Raw genomic sequence first — 20,392 nt, 5'->3', positions numbered from 1 at the left:
AACACAGAGGACTGTAGAGGCTTCTATTTGTTCTGCTCTTCAGCCTCAGAAGCTGTTTAAGCCTGCAGGTACTCCAGAGTCCCCTGAGGATATCTATTGCCTTAAAGACAGCATTGCTAATATTCCTGTTCAGCTTTGTTCACATGAACAACCGGTATGCTAAACTTTGAGCACCACATACCAATTTGCCCTTTGGCCCTTTGCTGATTTTGATGAATAATGTTCTCACAGACAGTATCCCGTAAAATGCAAATAACAAGCTATAAAGATTATTGTGAAATTAAAAGAATTAACATGTAGTGCCTAGCACATAGTAAATAGTCAACTAAATGTTCACTATTGTTCCTGCTGCCACTGATTCTATTTCTACAACTCCTATTACTGCTATTGCTACCACTACTACTCCTACTGCTTCCATTACTCCTACTATTAATGCTACTACTATTACTTCTACTGACAATTCTTCTACTGCTATTATACCCTGACAGGTGCACTTTCTTCTGCCCAGTAAACTGGAAATCTTTGGGGGTTTGGGGATCACCTCTGCCAAACTCCCCACTTCTCTTAAGTGTACAGTTGAGCTGCATTCTCCCTGACCACATGGCATCTAACAGTTATCTGAGTTGACAAAGGCACTTACACAGATCAGGGCTCTAGGTTTTCTGGCTCCTCATCCTTCCTGAGATCTTTCTGGTAGTCGGTGATTTTGTAAGATCTGCATTAATGCTCTTCCATTAATATGAATAACTGAAAGTGCATCTAATAGAAATATGTTTCAATATTATATGACACTTACCAACTCTATTAATGGGTTAGGAGAAGCATTGTACACAGAATGTAGAAAATCAAAGGACAAACCAAATTTCCTAAAAATGTCTATAAATGGGGAATGCTACACTTTTTCTCTGTAAGTTGATATAAAAGGAGATTTTGAAAATAACTTTTTCATAACAATGTGTATTTTCAGAGTGCCCCATGATCATTTTTAATTTTTATTCCTCCAACAAAGCCCCATGAGGGAGTATGGCATCATCAAACAATTTTTCGCAGATGTATAGTTTAAATTGTAGATATGAAATAATTTAAGGATGGATTAAAATATGATTAGATCTCATGATTTCTGGATTGCTAGCATGCTGTTAAGTCAATTAAAGCCTGCCTGCCTCAAAAGGTTAATAGAATAAATGAGTTAGCATTTAAAATGACAAACAACAGTGGATCACAAATCAAGTCAGCAAGGCATATTTCCATGGAGGTATAAACAGTATTGGGGTACACAAACACATACAAACCACACACACATATGCACATATGCAGGAAAAAATAGACATTAACACTTCTCCCCTGATTTGCTTTGAACCAACTCAAATTCTCTGATGGATTTTATGGTAGACATCACAGCACACACTACCTCCTCTCCTACAACTTAAGACAAATTGCCTTTGTGATTTCTAATGCAGCCTATCCGACCTGCCTTTCCCATTGTGCTAATTCTGGGTGACCCAGATTGGCAATCTTGGAGACTGAAGCTGCCAATAATACGGCTGTTCAGATGGCCCGGTTGTAACCTCAAAGGTGACTGTGAGGATAAAATAAAACCATAGTTTAAAATTACAAGTGCCAAATTCAAACCCATGTAGCTATTATTATTTTAAATATATAAATCAATCCATCTGTCCTAAGTTCATTGTAATTGTATACTTCCTAATGGCAAAGTATAACACAATAATCCATTTATTGTTAGGACTCTAAATTCCTAATAATATGACAAAGTGTCTAGAATTAGCACATTTCTTGACAGAAATTTTAATTGACTATAATAGATATCACTATGTTATCTAAGAATAAGTTATTTTGCCCGCTTTCTGTATAAGCCATGTACTTGAAACATATGAGGAGGAGGTTTGGTAAAGTTTCAGAAGTATTGTTTTTATCATTCTCTTTGCTTAGTGTTTTTCATTATTCACTATCCCAGAATTATATGGCCATTGCTGTATCCCTTCTGTTTTTCTGAACCATAGATTTGTTTCTATTCTATTCACCTCCCTCACCCAACAAATCCTATTACTATTTCCACCATGACTACCATCACATCTTCAGAAAAATCTTTCACTTCAGTATTTCTATAATCTGTATAAGAAGAATTCTTTCTCTGTATAACTCCTGAGGACCTTATCCTCATCTCTGAAAATGTGCCTGAAAAATATTAACATGCTTATTACCATTGCATTACTGTTCTGAATCTATAAAATTATGGAAGAGCATTAATACAATCATTATATAAATGCAAAGAATACATTATGCTTGGTATACCTACCATGTAAAACAGTATGGATATTCCTCAAAACTTAAAAATAGAACTACCATATGATCCAACAGTCTTACTTCAGTTCTAGTTATATATCCAAAGAAAATAAAAATAGGATAGCAAAAAGATATCTGCACTCTCATTTTTATTGTAGTATTATTCACAATAGTCAAATAAGGAAACAATATACATGTCTACCAAAGGATGAATGGATAAAGAAGATGTGGTATATACATACCATATATATACAGAGTGGGGTAAAAGTAGGATTACAGTTGTTTATATGGACAATAATAATTAATAAATAATTATACAAGAATATACTCTGTGTCTCACATACTTACAACTGTAAACCTACTTTTGCCCCACCCTGTATAATTCAGCCATGAAAAAAATAAAAGGGGGGACATCCTGCTACTTGTGATAACATGAATGGACCTTGAGGGCATGATGCTAAATCAAATAAGTCAGACAGAGAAAGACAAATATTGTATGATCTCAGTTATATGTAGAATCTAGGGAAAAAAAAACTGAGAGAGACAAGAAGTAGAGTGGTTGCCAAGATTTGGGGTATGAAGCAAATGGTGAGATATTGCTTGAACATTATACTTCCAGTTATAAGATTAACAAGTTTGGGGATCTAATGTATAGCATGTTGATTATAGCTAATGACACCATATCATACACTTGATTATTACTAACAGCGTAGATATCAAAGGGCCTTACCATAAAAAGAAATGGTAACTATATGATGGGGGGAAAGGTGATAGCTAATACTTTGGTTGTAATTTCTTTGCAATTTATAAATGTATCAAATTGATCCACTGTATACCTTAAACTTACAGTGTTATGTCAGTTATCTCTCAATTAACCTGGGGAAAAAAGAAAATGTTTTGTTTGAACAATTTATCACTCAAAAGTTATCCTTCTATACTATTAAAGAGTAACATGAAAACTAAATTTTTTATTTTAAAACTTTTCAAATATTTTGTACATGTAAAAATGATAATGTTTTGTTTCTGTTATTTACAAGTTAAATGACATTTAGAGTTGTCAGAAAAAGTTTTCAAAATCTAATAATAAAGCATATTCCTATAAAAATATATAATCTCATTAATGACCCAAGAGAGGTATTTACTGTTTCATTCTTTATTTGTATGTTTAAAGTCACCTTCAAAGGACAACGTAGTTACTCCTTCCAGCTACTATGCTTTTAACTTCAATTATTTTGAACAAGACTAGTGACAACATATGAAATCTGTATATAAGAATAAAAGTACTAGTAAGTCAGTGATAGAAAGTAGGGTATAGTAATAGGGGCCCGAGTAAGGGGAGTTAGGATGATGTGCTACCTTTTAAGAACAATTCTTACACAGAGATGCAGGCTGTCTGCTAAACAAGTTAATTTTAACCAGTGGATGTGAACATTCTCAGGCCAATGGCAACTCTGCTGAAAAAGAGCCAAAGTTTTCCAAACAGAGTGACCCTTGTTGTCTGTCTGAACTGACCAACTCTTTTAGATTTTCCAAGGAGGGCAGGTTTTCTAAGGTTGGTGGTAAGAAAAGCCTAACCTGCAAGATTGGATCAAAAGCATAAACTTATCAAGATATAACATTAAACCATTACAAGATAGAGAAATTAACATGATGACAATAATTGGGTATATATAGTCTTTTGCTTATTTCATTCACTATTTTTCTTTATATTGAAATCTGATATGAAAATGTGAAGCATTTCAGACAATAAATCTACTTAGCTGTAATATATGTATACATTTGCAATAATATATATTCATTATGACTATTTCTTGTTAGTCACTCTGAATGGTTTAAACTAGTTATTTGGCATATGGATAACTAAACAGTCTGGCATTGTGTTACTTTTTTATCATTATTTTCAGATTTATGAAGTTTAAAAGGGAAGATAAGCATTGTAAATATATAACAATGACATTCAATTTCCTTTAAAGTCAAACGTATGGAAAAAAATAGGTCAGCAAATATTTACTATAATGTATTAGGTGCTATATTATGGATACAAAAATAATGTGACCAGTGTCCAAACTTTATCTGAACAATTTCTGTTGAATTTGAGGTCTATTTATTTTTGAAATAGAAATCACCATTAAACTCAAGAAACATTTAAAAAATTATAAAAGTCTATTGCTCTCTATGTTTTAAGGGAATTTCAAATACTACTTATAAGAAATTCACATTTGGGGCTGTGTTACTATGCACTTTGGGTAAACTGTCCAGAGGCACTTAATATTCACAAGGAAAAGGGATTAGAATTGGAATTAAATAAAGGAAGTGTAAAGGTAGCGAAAAAAAAGGAGCGGGGGGGGGGGGTACCAGGCTTATGAGGGTTAGAAGGCCTTTTTGCTGCTCTTGGCAGAAGGAACAAAGTGAAAGGCAATCTCCCATGCTAAGGAAAATGCAGACATGAATTAATGGTGATTAAATCTTGGTAAATATTACTAGCTTCTTTATAAATATCTCTCCTAAACATGCTATGTTTAATGGTTTAGGGTATAAAAGATATAACCAAAGTGGAAGCCATAAAAGAGGCTTTCATACTAGGAAAATAATTTATACAACAAACACAAGTGTAGTCATTCCAGCTGGCATGCTGCTATCCATCTTAATTATTGCAATAAAGAACCATTGGCTATCACTTTTAAAAGACTATGGAAAACTGGAGAGTTACCAAAAAAATCAGAAAGAAAAGCTTTATGTTAAAATAAAGTGATGATTAAATTGAAAATCAGGCCATAATGCTGATAATACATTTTTACTTGGATAAACAAGGCAGCTTTGTCTTTCAAAATTACATCTATCTGACCTCGTTCATTTCTTGATCATCTGATAAGCAACTATACAATTTGTGCACTATCCACACACTAGACTGCATTTATAGGAAGCATTTTTACTACTGGAAATAACTACAGAGGGGATTTTTTGCAGTGGGCGTAGGTGAGCAGAGAGGAGACTAATTGGGGACTGAGGGTACAGGCAGCGTGGCCTTCCCCTAGCACAGCTGTTGTCAAGGTGTGGTCCCAGGACCAGCGGCATCAGCAGCAACATATGGGAACTTGTTAGAAATACAGATTCTACACCCCACAGAAGAAGTACTGCATCAATATGAAACCATAAGGGTTTGGTGCAACAATCATGTTTTAGCAGGCTCTCCAGGTGATTTTGAGATGTGTCCAGGTGAAATCCACTGCTCCACTGAAATGAAAGCTCTGAGGGACCATATCTGTTGAGTAACTTTTTTTTAAAGCATTTTCTTCAGTAACGTAGAATTAATACCACCATTTTAAGGTATTTTTAGTGCTGGCAACTAATTTTATTTGTAGAACAGAAGTTAAACTTTCTTAAAAGCTTCATTAAAACGAGTGAATTTTTATTCAAATCTAGAGTCAGTTGTATTTGAAAAACAAAATGTTCTTTAAAAAGTATTTTGACGATCATTAATTACATAACTAGTTTTGAATTTGTGGATGGGTAGTCTGTTTGTTGTTCTGTTGTTGTTTTTGTTGTAGGGGAGATTATATGAGGAGAGATTGGTCTTAAAAATGGTTCTATTACCTATAATTATCTATAATTCACCTACATCATTTTCTTAATTTAATCATTTAAACTTTTAGCCATCACTTCATGTTACTCAGCAAAATACAATATATTCATTGAATTCTGTATCACAAGACAACTCTAGGACTTGACATAGGTTTAATTCACATATCCTGGGTGGAGCAAAAGTAGGTTTACAGTTGTGAGTACACAAAAAACAATTTAGTCTTCTATTATTGTTTATTAGCTATTGTATCATATTCCATATAAAAAACTGTAAACCTGCTTTTGCCTTACCCTATACATGTGTACAACCTTGAAAAGATATTCTTTATTTGTTCAAAACCTCTGTTTACAGAGAATGAACAAAACTAAAAATATGAGAAAATAATAATATTTGTATTTATAAACTCTAAACTTCCATTGCCAGTTAATTAAGGGGACAAATGCCAAGAGGAAAACTTATGAACTTCAAGGGGCAGAGTAATGGCTATCATCGTTTCACAAAAGTACAGTTTCACGGGACACGTGTTTATTGTACTTTTGTTTGAATTATAAGCTTTCATAAAAAATAGGAAATTCCTAGAAAATAGGGAAAAATTTTGAACTCTAAAATATAATTTAGTGTGACCTCACAAAAAAATGTTACTTTAAAAAATTATTTCAATTTATCTGCAAGAGGAAACCTATCAGCATGATCTTAAAATTGTCTGAAAGCCAACAAAAAGAAACTTAAAACTTTAATGTCACTTAATGATATACATATCCATTGTATAATAACTACTATTTCACATGCTAACATTAACAAAAGAACTATAAAAATGCTAAGAAATTAATCCAAATGCCATCTTTGGAAATGATAACCCATAAGGGGACAATCTCTTTTCCTGAATGCCATCTGTGGGGTTAACCATGCCAATAATGCTGACACCTGAGCATTCAAAATGGTAGTAAAGAATCAAAGAAATGGAGTACCAGGCAGCAGGGAAACTATGCATTTATGGTATTTTAACTCCTATGTATAAGACAGCATTGGGGAGTGCCCCAAGCTATTGATTTAAGTCCACTACAATTTTACTTAAAAGCTCAACTATTACTAATGTGTTTATCTATCTTTCGGTTTCATCTTTGAGGAAGAAACCAAAAAGTTCCTAAGTGCTCTTCTCCCATTTCATGGCTCCTCTTTTTCCTCCAGCTTTAACACTTTGCCCAGTCAATCCCCATTTGCTTCTGAGTTTGGTTCTGTCCCTATGGCTTGCTCCCTTCTATCCCCAAAATTCTAAGAGGATCAAACCTCTTACTTTCTTAATCTTCTGTGGACTTCTGATAACATCTAATTTCACAAAGTGCCACAGTAACGATGAGGTTTCTTCACCCCTCCAGTAGAGGGTGCACTATTGTGAGTGGCTTTGGTAGCCAGTTGCTTCCTTGGTGCTTTACCGCCTGTGGATTTGCGGGCAGGCTTTTCTGCACCAGTGATGGTATAGAGACCTCTTTACTTACCCCTGCCCCCCATCTCTTTAGTCTGGAGCTCAGTAGTCTAGAGGAGGCACTGGAGTTAGAGAATAATGGAGGCTGTGAATACCACTACTGAATTAATTAATTTTCCAACAACTTATAGTCATTGGCTTGCCACACTTCCTATATGGCTGCAGTTAATCTCATAAAAAAAATCATTTCTCAGACTAAATAATTGCTCATGACAATAAATGGCTGAGTTCTAAGAGAAGGCCATAGAATTGTATAGTTCTATGTGCATTCAGTGGAATTCTGAAATATGAAAATCATTTTCAAGAGTACTTTGTGGAATATGTTTCATGTCTCACATTTTCTTAAACGTGGTAACTTACTAAAAATCCCCTGAGACAAAGGTCTGTTTTACAAAGTTAGCTGAGGTTGAAGGAATCAAAGGAAATCCCTGGGATTTTACTGAATGTAAATGGCAGCTAAGAAGCAGAAATATTTCTAGGGGCCTCTTAGGAATAGAACAGGAATGTAGAAGATCCCAGACACCTGTGAGTGAGGGTGGTGGCTTCCTACCCCTGGCCATGTGTCTACAACAAGTAACTGGAGACATGACTTACAGTGGTAAACACACAACACAATATACAGATGATGTATTATAGAACTGTACACCTGAAACCTAGATAATTTCAAACTGTCACCCCAATAAATTCAAGTAAAAATAAAATAAAATAAATTTGTCCTGGCTAACCATCCCCCCCCTCAAAAAAAAAAGGAAACTAGAAAAGTCTCAAGATGCCTATGCTTGCCCTCCCTCAGATGTCCAGAAAATACACAAGTGATGAGACATGTTGTGAGCACACACAAAGAAATGGAGAGGAAACTACACATAATCAGGTGACTGCCCCCAAGTATCTGGTGCTTTCTTAGTGGGTTCAATTGTATAAGAATTACTTTTAACTGTTTCAGTTTTATGTGTTTTACATGTTGTTACCACACTTACTGAAAGTGTCAAGAGTATTCTGGCTACTGGATAACAGTCTTGAGGAAATGGACTAGAACTATACGGTGAAAATACACCAAGTCTTTTTGTTTGCTCCTGTGGCTGTTGCATTACCAGTCAATTTGAAGCGATTTGCAATGCCTTCAGTATAGGATTCAACCTAGCTCATAAAATAAAAGCACTTTTACTTATATCAGCCTGGCTTTAATAGTTGACAGTGTGGTCAGTGAAAATACTTTAGAGTTGATTACCTAAAGGCAAATGTTTGTTATATTTTTGAATTAAAAAAAAAAAAAGCAAAACCCTTTACTCCCTGTGTTAATTTTTGGGTATCTCATTCTTTTAGTTGTTTCTTTTAAAACACATTTACATTGTGTCTTAAAGTCTAATCTCTTTTGAATTCACTCTCGACTAGCTGTGAACTAAATATCAGGTACAAAAGAGGGCTTAGAAATCAGAAAAATGTAGATCTCTAAATGCCAGAATGAAATGTAAAAGCAAGACACCATCACGTGGACTGCTGGTATTGAAAAGTGATATTTTGGAAAAGCACCAGAGAGAATAGCTATAAGGAGAATGTGGCCAAATGGTGTCTCTCTGACTCAGACAAGTCATAAATATGTTTTATATAAATCTATACTCAGAAAGAATCAACCTTGATGCTGCAAAGATTTCTAGGAGAGTTAACTCTGTCTCATAGAATTTTGCCCTCTTAAATTCCTCCAATGAAGACTTAAGATTTAATATTTTCCATTTTTCAAAGCAATCCTTAAATTAGAATAAGAAAAATCTTTGCTTATAGGTATCTATGCTTCCAAATTTTCTACGATTTATGAAAATAGTTTGGCAATACAATTTTTCTATATTCTGTGTAGTAAGGTTATATCCTTGAAAATCCCTGAGGCCTCTAGTTTCCACTTATGAGTTACTAAGTATTGAACATAACAAGCAAAAAGTAACAATAATACAATTCTTATTGGTTATTACCACAAATTTAAAATTACACACATTAAAGCTTAAAGGTTAATATTAGATATAAGGTCCAAACAATGAAGAAATCTTACATGCAGCTAGTAAGAAATAAACAGGTTTCTTTTGTTCTTCTGCTGTCATATTTTTATTTATAATAAATACAGTTCTAGATTATACCAGAAATTGAATAATCCTAAATCTGGATAATATGTTTCATTTGTGTAATATATTTATGTAATGTATTTTATTTCTAAACATGACTAGAATAATGTTTTGCTTAATAGCTATAGAGTGTTTCTCACTAAGGCTTTACCTTGGGACATAACTAAATTGTCATCACCACCCCACCAGGCTTTAAGCAAGGTTAGTACAGTGAATGTTATAAAGCAAATGTAACAGTTGTTAAAGGATTGAAAATAACATTAACTGACAAAGGAAAACCTCCCTCTATATCATCATTAAAATGTTTAAGTTAAAAAAAAAAAGGAGTGATGAAGGTTTCAGATAGAACAAGATCCTCACATTTCATCTAATACATTCAATCTTGGCTAGAGTGTACCAAAATGGAATCAGGATTCTAAAATACAAAACTTCCCCTACAGAACGACTGTACACACCTGGGTTCCATGTCCACCCTCGCTCACCTAGTGTTTCCAACATAACCATTTCTCAGACTGTTGGGCCTGTGGACAAAGGAGCACGTAGATCTTCTCTTTAATCCAGTCTATGTTACAAGGCTGGTATGTCTGGATATCAGCTTAGTCTTGAGGCAGGTGAGGTCTGCCAGATCATCAATAAACTCAAACAACTGACTGATATCTTACGTTACAGAGGGGCTGTTGGGATTCTTTCTCTCCAGATGTTCTTCCTACTTTTTACAAATATCTTCCATGCATGCATTCACAGATTCTAGTTAGCATAACTTCTGCCTTCTGGCCTCTTGGTAGCTGTACCAGAAAAATGGTATGAGACATTACTCGATTCTTTCGCTGCAATTACACTGCCAGTGAACACCCAGTAATGCTTCTGAAACGTCAGTTTTCCAAGTGTCTCAGGTCAGACACCACAGTAGACAATGGTTAACAATTTTTTTTACATTATAAATTAGCAAAGTTTATTTGTATCAAGAATTTTAAGGGTGGCTACAAATATACACCATTTAACAAATGAATTTGATCATGGCCTAAATAATTGGGATCATAAAAATCTGGGAAACATTCCTTCAGCAATATTATGCCACTAGCTATTAAAATAATTTCATTAAATGTGGTTCAACAACTTTTGGTGTCAGAAAATTATTACTGATACAAAATTTAAATTCCTTTTATTGTATTTTTTTTCATACTTGCTTATTACACAGGCATGAACTTGTTAACTTTATGTTTGAACAATCTTAAAGCAGTCAACATACAGGATTACAATTTTACATTTGAAAATCACTTCAGGACACTAATCAATAAGCAAACTCTGCAATCTCATCTTGAATGTGATTTCAATGTAAATGTGAACTAGTATTATTAAAATGCAATAAAAAAGGATTATTTTAATTCAAGTATGTTTGTAGGTTTCCTGTAATATATCAGAAAACCAGGAAGGGAAAGAGAAGCAAGAAACAAAAAATGAGTATAACTGTTATTCTAAAGTTTCATAACCATAGATAGCACTACATTTAATTAAATGTCCTACTTTCTCCAATCAAAATAAGTAAATTAACTACTTGAGAAGTGTATCTCTTCTACAGTTTCGGCAGTAGCGTCATGATTACAATAATTTTTGCACTAGTAGTTTATTTAAAAATAGCACATACATTATAAATGTTCAAACTGCATGAAAGAGTATGTAGTTGGAAAAAAACAAAAAAGGCTTCTCTTTTATCTCATATCCCCAAACACCCCTTTCAGCAATAGCCATTATTAAAAGTTTTTGTATGTTTTCCAGGAAAGAATGTCTATGTATACACAATCCTGTTAAATGATCATGTCCATTTTAATACATATTCAATTTTCATAGAAATGAGCATACCATACAAATTATTCTGCCACCTCTTTTTCCTTGCTAGTCATCATTATATTTTTAATAAATAAAAATAAACTGCAGTAGGATAATTTTCAAATTTACATTAAAAAATTTCCCCTTCTCTGTTACATTTAAATGTGTGTCATATTTGAACTTTTTCTTAGATGGTACAGTATATTAAAACATTCAGTTTAAGGTGTTGACAATAATGGCAACACTAATAGTAATTGCGACAACTCTGAAGCCTGTACTACTTGACGTTGACTTTGCTAAACACTTTACAAAGATTTTCTAACTTAGTTTTTTCAAAAAACCTCTGATATAATTACCATTGTTCCTTTCATTTTAGAGACAACAAAATTGACCTAGACACATTACCTAAGACATAACTTGCCGCCTTAAGTAACTTTTCTCAATTATTCCTTCTTCCTCTTTTCTCTCACAGAATTCTTAACCATTCAATCTAAAGTCTCTAAATCTTGACTGTAAAGTCTCAGGGCTTTGAGCCTCCAAGAGCTAAAGACCCACAGGATGTGGTTAGAACCATTTGGAATTAATTATTTACATTCAAAAGATACCTATTTTATATTTTATTTTAAAAATAGAAACAAAAATCTGGTTTTTTAATCCTAAAATAAGTTTTCCTAGCAGGATATGTCTATAATAAAATATTAAGCTAAAGTTCTGGTCCAACATCCTAACAACCGGAAAATCATACAAAATTTGAACCAGAAAGAATCTTAAGTTACAGTTTCTTATTACTTTATTTATTTTTATATCTTCATTTATTTCTGTTTGCCAGTGATTCTTGATATTAGAAACCTTTTTATTACTTTATGGATCAGCTGTCTTGAATCATACTTGAAATATGAATCATATTTCATTTGTAATTTTATTTTTTTCACTTTATTGAATTTATTGGAGTGACATTGATTCATAAAAGTACAAAGGTTTCAGGTATACAACTCTATAATATATCTTCTGTATATTGTATTGTGTGCTCACCACCCCAAGTCAAGTTTTCTTCTCTCACCATTTATCCCCCTTTTACCCTCTTCTCCCACACCTCACCCCACCTTCCCTGTGGTAATCACCATACTGTTGTTGGTCTGTCTATGTCTATGAGGTTTTTTCTTTTTTTTGCTTAATCCCTTCACCTTTTTCACACAGACCCCCACCCCTACCTCTTTGACAGCTGTCAGTCTGTTCTCTGAATCTATGAATCTGTTTTTACTTTGTTTGTTTATTTTGTTCATTAGATTTCACATATAAATCTGACTGGCTTATTTCACTTAGCATAGTGCTCTCCAGACCCATCCATGCTGTCACAAAGAGTAAGATTTCCTTCTTTCTTTAAGGCTGAGTAGTATTCCATCGTGTAAATGTATCACAGCATATTTTTTATCCATTCATCTGCTGATGAAAGGTTGGGCTGCTTCCAAAACTTGCTTATTGTAAATAATGCTGCAATAAACATAGGCATGCATATATTATTTCAAATTAGTGTTTTGGATAAATTCCCAAGTATGAAATCACTAGGTCAAAAGGCAGCTCCATTTTTAATTTTTTGAGGTAATTGCATACTGCTTTGCACAGTGGCTGTACCCCACCAACAGTGCACAAGGGTTCCCTTTTCTCCACATCCTCACCAGCACTTGTTGTTTGTTGATTTACTGGTGATGGCCATTCTGACAGGAGTGAGGTAGGTGATAGCTCATTGTGGTATTAAGTTGCATTTCTCTGATGCTTAGTGACATTGAGCATCTTTTCATATGTCTATTGGCCATCTGTATGTCCTCTTTGAAGAAGTGTCTATTCATGTTATTTGCCTGTTTTTAAATTAAATTTGGGGGAGGTTGGTGTTGAGTTGTAAAAGTTCTTTATAAATTTTGGATATTAACCCCTTATCAAATGTATCATTGCCAGCTATGTTCTCCCACTCAGTGGGTTTTCTCATTTTGTTGATGTTTTCCTTTGCTGTGCAAAAACTTTTTAGTTTGATGTGGTCCCATTTATTTACTTTTTCTTTTGTTTCTCTTGCCCATGGTGATATATCAGAAAAAAATTTTTATTGTAAGAAATGTCCTCAATCTTATTGCTGATGTTTTTGTCTAGAAGTCATATGGTTTTGAGTCTAACATTTAAGATTTTAATCCATTTTAAGTTTATTCTTGTGTATGATGTAAGAAGGTGTAGTACTTTCTCTCCTTCTCTCTCTTTGCACATATCTGTCCATATGAATTCATCTCTGTGTGGTCAGTACATGCACAGCAACTTGTACGTCATGGTCGGGGTTGAGCCTCACAGTCAGCCATCCTGAGAGTCAATCCCACATATGAACAGGCCATTAGCATTCAAGACTCAAATACAAAAGAAGGAACCACATAACAATGCAAGGGACATCCCTGTAGCACCCAGCTCAGTCAATCAAGAAGACTAAACCACTTCACACAACAGGATATCTACTACGTAAGGCCACTCCACCAAGACTGGGAGTCATTGCAGATCTGTGTGAAACATAAAAACAAACACAAAGAGGAAACCAAAATGGGGAGACAAAGAAACTGGCCCCAAATGAAAGAACAGGAGAAATCTCCAGAAATAGTTAAATGAAATGAAGGCAAGCAACTTATCAGATATAGAGTTCAAAGTAATGGTTGTAAGGATGTTCATCAGGATAAAAAATGACAAGACAACCATAAAAAAGAACCAGTCAGAAGTTAAGAATACAATATCTGAAATAAAAAATACACTGGAAGCAATAAACAGTACACTGGATGAAGCAGGAGGTCAAATCAGTGATTTGTAAGACATCATAGGAAAAATCACCCATCCAGAGCAGGAAAAAGAAAAAAAAAAGAATTTAAAAATGAGATTAGTTTAACAGACTTTTGGGACAACATGAAGCATAAAACATCCACATCATAGGGGTACCAGAAGGAGAAGAGAGCAAGGGATCAAGAACCTATTTGAAGTAACAATGACTGAAAACTTCCCTAACTTTCTGAAGGAAAATGACACGCAAGTCCAGAAAGCACAGTCCCAAACAAGATGAGACCAAAGACATAGCATAATCAAAATGCAAAATATTAAAGACAAAGAGAGAATCAAAATCCACAAGAAAAAGACAGTTAACTACAAGAGAACTGCCATTAGATTGTCAGCTGATTACTCAACAAAAATATTTCAGCATTTCAGTCTGGAAGGGATCAGCCTGAAATATTCAAAGGGATGAAAAGGAAGGAATTTACAACCAAGACTACCTTACCCAGCAAGATTTTCATTTAAAATTGAAGGAGAAATAAAGAGCTTCCCAGACAAGAGGATATAACCCTTATAGACATTTATGCACCAAACATAAGAACGCCTCAATATGTAAAGCAAATCTGATAGACATAAAGGGAGAGACTGACAATATAGTCATGGTAGGGAATTTCAACACCCCACTGACATCAATGGATATATTTTACAGACAGAAAATCAACAAGGAGGCAGTGGCCTTAAATGATACACTATATCAGATGAATTTCATTGATATCTTTGGAGAATTTCACCCAAAGTGAACATGTAACATTTTCTAGGATAGACCACTTGTTAGAACACAAAACAAGTCTCAATAAATTGAAGAAAATTGAAATCAAGTACCTTCTCTGACCATAATGATATGAAACTAGAAATCAATCACAAGAATAATCCTAAAAAACATGCAAAGACATGGAGGTGAAATAACATGTTACTAAAAACTATGAATGGGTTAACGGGAAAAATGTCAAATTAAGCTATCTAACCTTAAACCTAAAGTAACTAGAAAAAGAACAATAAACAAAGCCCAAAGTGAGTAGAAAAAGGGAAATAATAAAAATCAGAGCAGAAATAAACAAAATACAGCCTAAAAAACAATAGAAAAGATCAATAAAACTGAGAACTGGTACCTTGAAAAGATCGACAAACCTTTAATCAGACTCATCAAGAAAAAAAGAAAGAGGGCCAAAATAGATAAATCAGAAAAAAAGGGGAAGTTACATATAACACCAAAGAAATACAAAGAATTGTAAGAAAATATTGCAAACAACTATATGCTAACTAATTGCACAATCTCAATGAAACAGATAAATTCTTAGAAATATACAATCTTCCAAACCTGAATCAAGAGAATCTGGGCAGACATATTACAACTAGTGAATTGGAACAGTAATCAAAAACTCCCAACAAATAAGAGTTCTGGACTAGATGGCTTCACAGGTGAGTTTTACCAAATATTCCAAGAAGAACTAACACCTCTCCTCAAACTATTCTAAAAATTTCAAGAGGAGGGAAAGCTCCCAAGCTCATTTTAGGAACTCAGCATTATTCTAATTTCAAAATCAAATAAAGACACTGAAAAGAAAGAATAGCCCAATATCCCTGAAAAACATAAATGCTAAAATCCTCTATTAAATATTAGCAAACTGGATCCAATAATACATTAAAAAGCTCATATACCATGATGAAGTGGGATTTATTCTGGGGATGCAAGACTGGTACAATATTCATGAATCAATAAATGTGATGCACCACATAAACAAAATGAAGGATAAAAACCATATGATCACATCAGTAGATGCAGAAAAAGCATTTGATAAAATCTAGCACCCATTTATAATAAAAACTCTCAGCAAAGTGAGAATAGTGGGAACACATTAAAACAAAATAAAGGTCATGTATGAGAAACTCACAGCCAACATCATACTCAATGGGCAAAATCTGTAAGCATTTCCTTTAAGATCTGGATCAAGACTGGTATATCCACTTTCAGCACTCTCATTCAACATAGTACTAAAAGTCTTGGGCACAGCAATCAGACAAGAAAAAGAGATAAAAGGCATCTAAATTTTAAAGGAAGAAATAAAACTGTCACTATTTGCAAATGACATGGTACTATACAGAGAACCCTAACAATTCCACCAAAAAACTACTAAAACTGATCAATTCAGTAAAGTAGCAAGATACAAATATATATATATGTATATATATATATATATACATATATATATATCCAGAAGTCCATTTTTATATACCAATAATGAAGTATCAAAAAAGAACACTAAGAAAACAAACTCATTTAAAATTTCCTCAAAAAAATCATATAAAATACCTAGGAATACATTAACCAAGGACATAAAAGACCTGTACTCAGAAAATTATGAGACACTGAAGAAACTGAAGAAGACACAAGTAAGTGAAAGCATATACTTGTCCAAGGATAGGAAAAATTAACATTATTAAAATGCCCATACTACCCAAAGCAATCTATAAATTTATAGCAATTTTTATCAAGATACCAATGGCATAGTTCACAGAACTAGAACAAATATTCCAAACACCCCAAATAACCTTGAGAAAGAAGAATAAAGTTGGAGGTACCATGCTACCTGATATCAAACTATATAACAAGGCCATAGTTATCAAAACAGCATGGTGCTTGCAGAAATAACAGCCATGCAGATCAATGAAACAGAATAGAGTCCAGAAATAAATCCATGCATTTATTCTCAATTACTATTTGACAAAGAAGGCAAAAGCATACAATGGAACACTATTTATTAAATAGTTTATTCAATAAATGATGTTGGGAGAACTGGATACTTGCAAAAAAAAAAAAAAAAGAAAGAAACCTATCACTTTACAAATAAGAAAAAAGAAGTATTAATCATCAATTTATTATCCTTCCATACTGATCTCCAAGTTAAAAGAGACATCAGAATATCTCCACCTGGACTAGGGAACACATAGATAGCATCCCTTATGGATGGTGACTGTAATATTTTGTAACACTATCAGAGACAGTGGTATCCTAGTCTTCCCCTCAAATGGCAAATTCAAAATCAAAGAACTTGCTTTTTTTTTCCAGCAGTTGAATCCTGTTCTATTATTGTAACGGGCTAACTTTGTATAAAGATAGGGAATTTGGGATGAGTGTTCTCATCACAGCTATTCATTCACCCTTTATCTCTTCCTTCCATAGATCTTAAACCCTCCTCATAGGACCTGCATTTTATAAGGATAATCAATTCATTATTTTTCTCTGAATCAAATTAAACTTATCTATATCTTTATTTAAAATATGAAGACTGAAATGAAATGTAATTCTGTATTCTCATCAAGTTTGTTGTCTATCATAATATCATACTTTGTTAATGCTTGCCTATATTTATTGTATTTTTCATTTCTACAGTTCAGTTATTTTATTTATGGTCCACTGTGAGTGGGAATCTCAATCTGCAGAATGCTACATGGCTAGCTCTTAACTGAGCATACTGTTGACCAAAGTACAAATAATACAAAAGAGACAATCTAAAGATCATTTTTATTTAGCAGTGGAACAAAATCACAAAACACTCATGATCACATGTAAGGAAGCCCACTAACCTAATATCGTCATTGAGCAAACAAAGAAACAGTGAACAGAAACATGCAGTGACTAACCAAAGTCCCAGGGCTGCTGACAAAGGTGGAACTGAAACCTGAGGCTTATCTTCCCTTTCTCATCTTCTCTGCCACCCTGCCATTGATCACTGGCGGTCATGCCTCACTGAAATGGCAAGTTCCTGGGCACTGTTATTAACTCCACAATGATCCTGGTTATTTTTATTGATTCAACAATGATAAACCAACACTCATTATTAAATGCTTTCTGTTTAATTACCAAATAATAAAGTTAGTGGAGTGTATGGATTGTTTGCATGAGGTCTGTTTTCCTGCTTTTTCATTTTATTTTATAATTTGTTAAGCAATTATATTTAATAATGCAGTTATGTGGTTAACAAGTACATACTTGTTCTGTTATCAGAATCAATGTTTTGTTTTATTTTTAAGTTAGTGGTGCATTCCATATCCTGCAAATATCTAAAGAGAAAAAAGCTAATAGATTGTGTAATATTTCCAGGAGGCAAAGTAAATAACAAAAACAAAAGAGTAAAGTAAAAGATGATCTTATGTTTAAAATGTTTCTGGGCTTTGTTTGATTTTGTGTGTGCATGTGGGTAGGGAGAATTTTTTTTTTTTTTTAATTTCCTCCTGCCCTTCGTGTAACAACTCATTTAGAACCTCAGCCTTTTGACTACTACATAATGCTGTGGAAAATGTAAGTACTCCTTGGCTAGCCTACTAAATTCTCTAAATTTCTATTTGGAAAATGACCCAGGGTAAAAAGAGAAGACAAAATTCAAAAGCTGTCAATTTGAAATGACACTTCATCTGATATTAACCAGAGTAAGACTGAAACTATTGAAAAAACATTATGTATATTGGGTAATTTCCTCATACTACCTTTGATGTTTGTTTTTGCATTAAAAGATTAAGTTCAGAAGGATGGCATTCCAAACACTAGAGACTGTCCTTGAAAAAGCAATATAGTAATATTTGTCATTTGATAGTTGCAGAATTGGGCTTTTTATCCAGACAGGCATGTTTCTCATACATGTGCCTAACCTGATAGGAAAGAGTAAAGCATACAGATCCATGTAATTTTAATTTTTTCAAGTAAAAACTTCCACAACTCATTAAGAAAGCATCTGCATACATACATTTAATAGAATAAAAGGCCAAGTCTAGGCTGTCAGAAAGCGAGGTCTAACGTTTAGCAGTAGGAACAATGGGTAAAAGAAGTAGGAAGGTAGATGTGGGGAAAAGTCTTTCAAAATCTGAGCATAAGGAACAATGCCCCTAGCCAATGAAAATGGATTTGTGTTCTATTTGTGAATAAACCAGTAGAGGTAACCTGTAACTAGGATCAAATCTGAAATTTAGACTGGCCTTGAATAATTCTATCCTGTTGTCTTATGCATGAATCATTGTTCAGTCGATTCCAAACAGATGTAGACAGGTCATTAATATGGCCCAAGCAGTTTTATACAGTATATTAAAAGAATGAGAAAGTGCGACTCACTTGCCTTCATTTGATAATCTTTGCTTTGATCCATATGCTATACTGTATTCAAAGTCCTATATTGAAAAGCCTGAAAGTGAGATTAGATTTTATAATTCAAAAAATATAGTTTTGAAATTTAAAATTGGTTATAAAAATATTGGTTATTATTTTATAAAGTGCTACTGTGCATGGGACATAGCAGATATTCAATAAATAGGAGCTAACAGTAACAACATATTGGTTTTATATTGGTTTATCTGAACAAGTACATTAATAACATAGAAAAATACTAAATTTCTTTGCTGGAATTCAAGGGACAACTTGACTTGCAGGCCATAGAAGTAAAAATTTATTACCAAGTTTGCCTAGAAAAATGACAGAATAAAACCATGTTATAGGAGTTAAAATTCAGAAAAACTGGGAAAATTCCAAAGTAAAGAAAAAAAATCAAGGTTTATTTTTTAAAAAAGGCTTTAAGTAAAACATGTTATAAGAATTAAGATTATTTTGCCCAGAGGCATCAGAAAGACTTAAAACCATTAAAGTTTCAGATACAAAATACCATCAAATAACAAGATACTGTGATAAATCCAATTTTGCACTTTAAAAAAAAAAAAATCAGTACTGGCCTGTCTCTTAAAACGATGTTAGTTTTAAGGGCACAAAGTTTATTTTTTAGTAAAAACAAAATCACTCCATTTTTTCATAAACTTTTTCTTAAGTTTGTGTCTGAAATTTTAAAATGCTTTGGTAGCAAATACATTTGCAAAAATAACATCAAATTTTCTGTAAATTATCTCTAAATTTTATTATTAACAAGATTCAAAGCATGGCCTACAATATACATGTATTTTCTGTGGTACAAATATGTTAAATATTGCCTTCATCACTGATCGACTTGTTCATGAAATCTTTTCTATATTTATCACATTTGAAAAAGTACCCTGATCCACAGGTTTAATCTAAGAATAGAAAACAGGAAAAATAAAATAGTACCAATAATTTACTGCCTATTGAGAAAATGTCCCTATAATAATCCTTAAAAAAATTAGTTTTAAAAATAAACGTTTAAATAAATTTAGTATTTTTCCAGAATATCTTACACTTAATGTTCAATGTTTTCAGAAGCTCTAGAAGAATGCAATTAT

The 20,392-nt window shown here is 33.3% G+C and overlaps 1 protein-coding gene and 1 pseudogene across 2 annotated transcripts in view; both read right to left on the bottom strand.

The window, feature by feature from the left end:
* Positions 1–20,392, bottom strand: part of ALCAM (activated leukocyte cell adhesion molecule) — a 210,949-nt gene that overhangs the window by 174,242 nt on the left and 16,315 nt on the right. The gene's annotated exons all lie outside the window — the stretch shown is intronic.
* On the bottom strand, positions 9,964–10,293 carry LOC150021452 (enhancer of rudimentary homolog pseudogene; annotated as a pseudogene).

The sequence above is a fragment of the Furipterus horrens genome, unplaced genomic scaffold (genome assembly GCF_987537825.1).
Source record: "Furipterus horrens unplaced genomic scaffold, mFurHor1.1.pri manual_scaffold_1, whole genome shotgun sequence".
NCBI classification, from domain to species: domain Eukaryota; kingdom Metazoa; phylum Chordata; class Mammalia; order Chiroptera; family Furipteridae; genus Furipterus; species Furipterus horrens.
The sequence above is the reverse complement of the archived record's forward strand: the minus strand, read 5'-3'. Positions and strand labels throughout refer to the sequence as shown.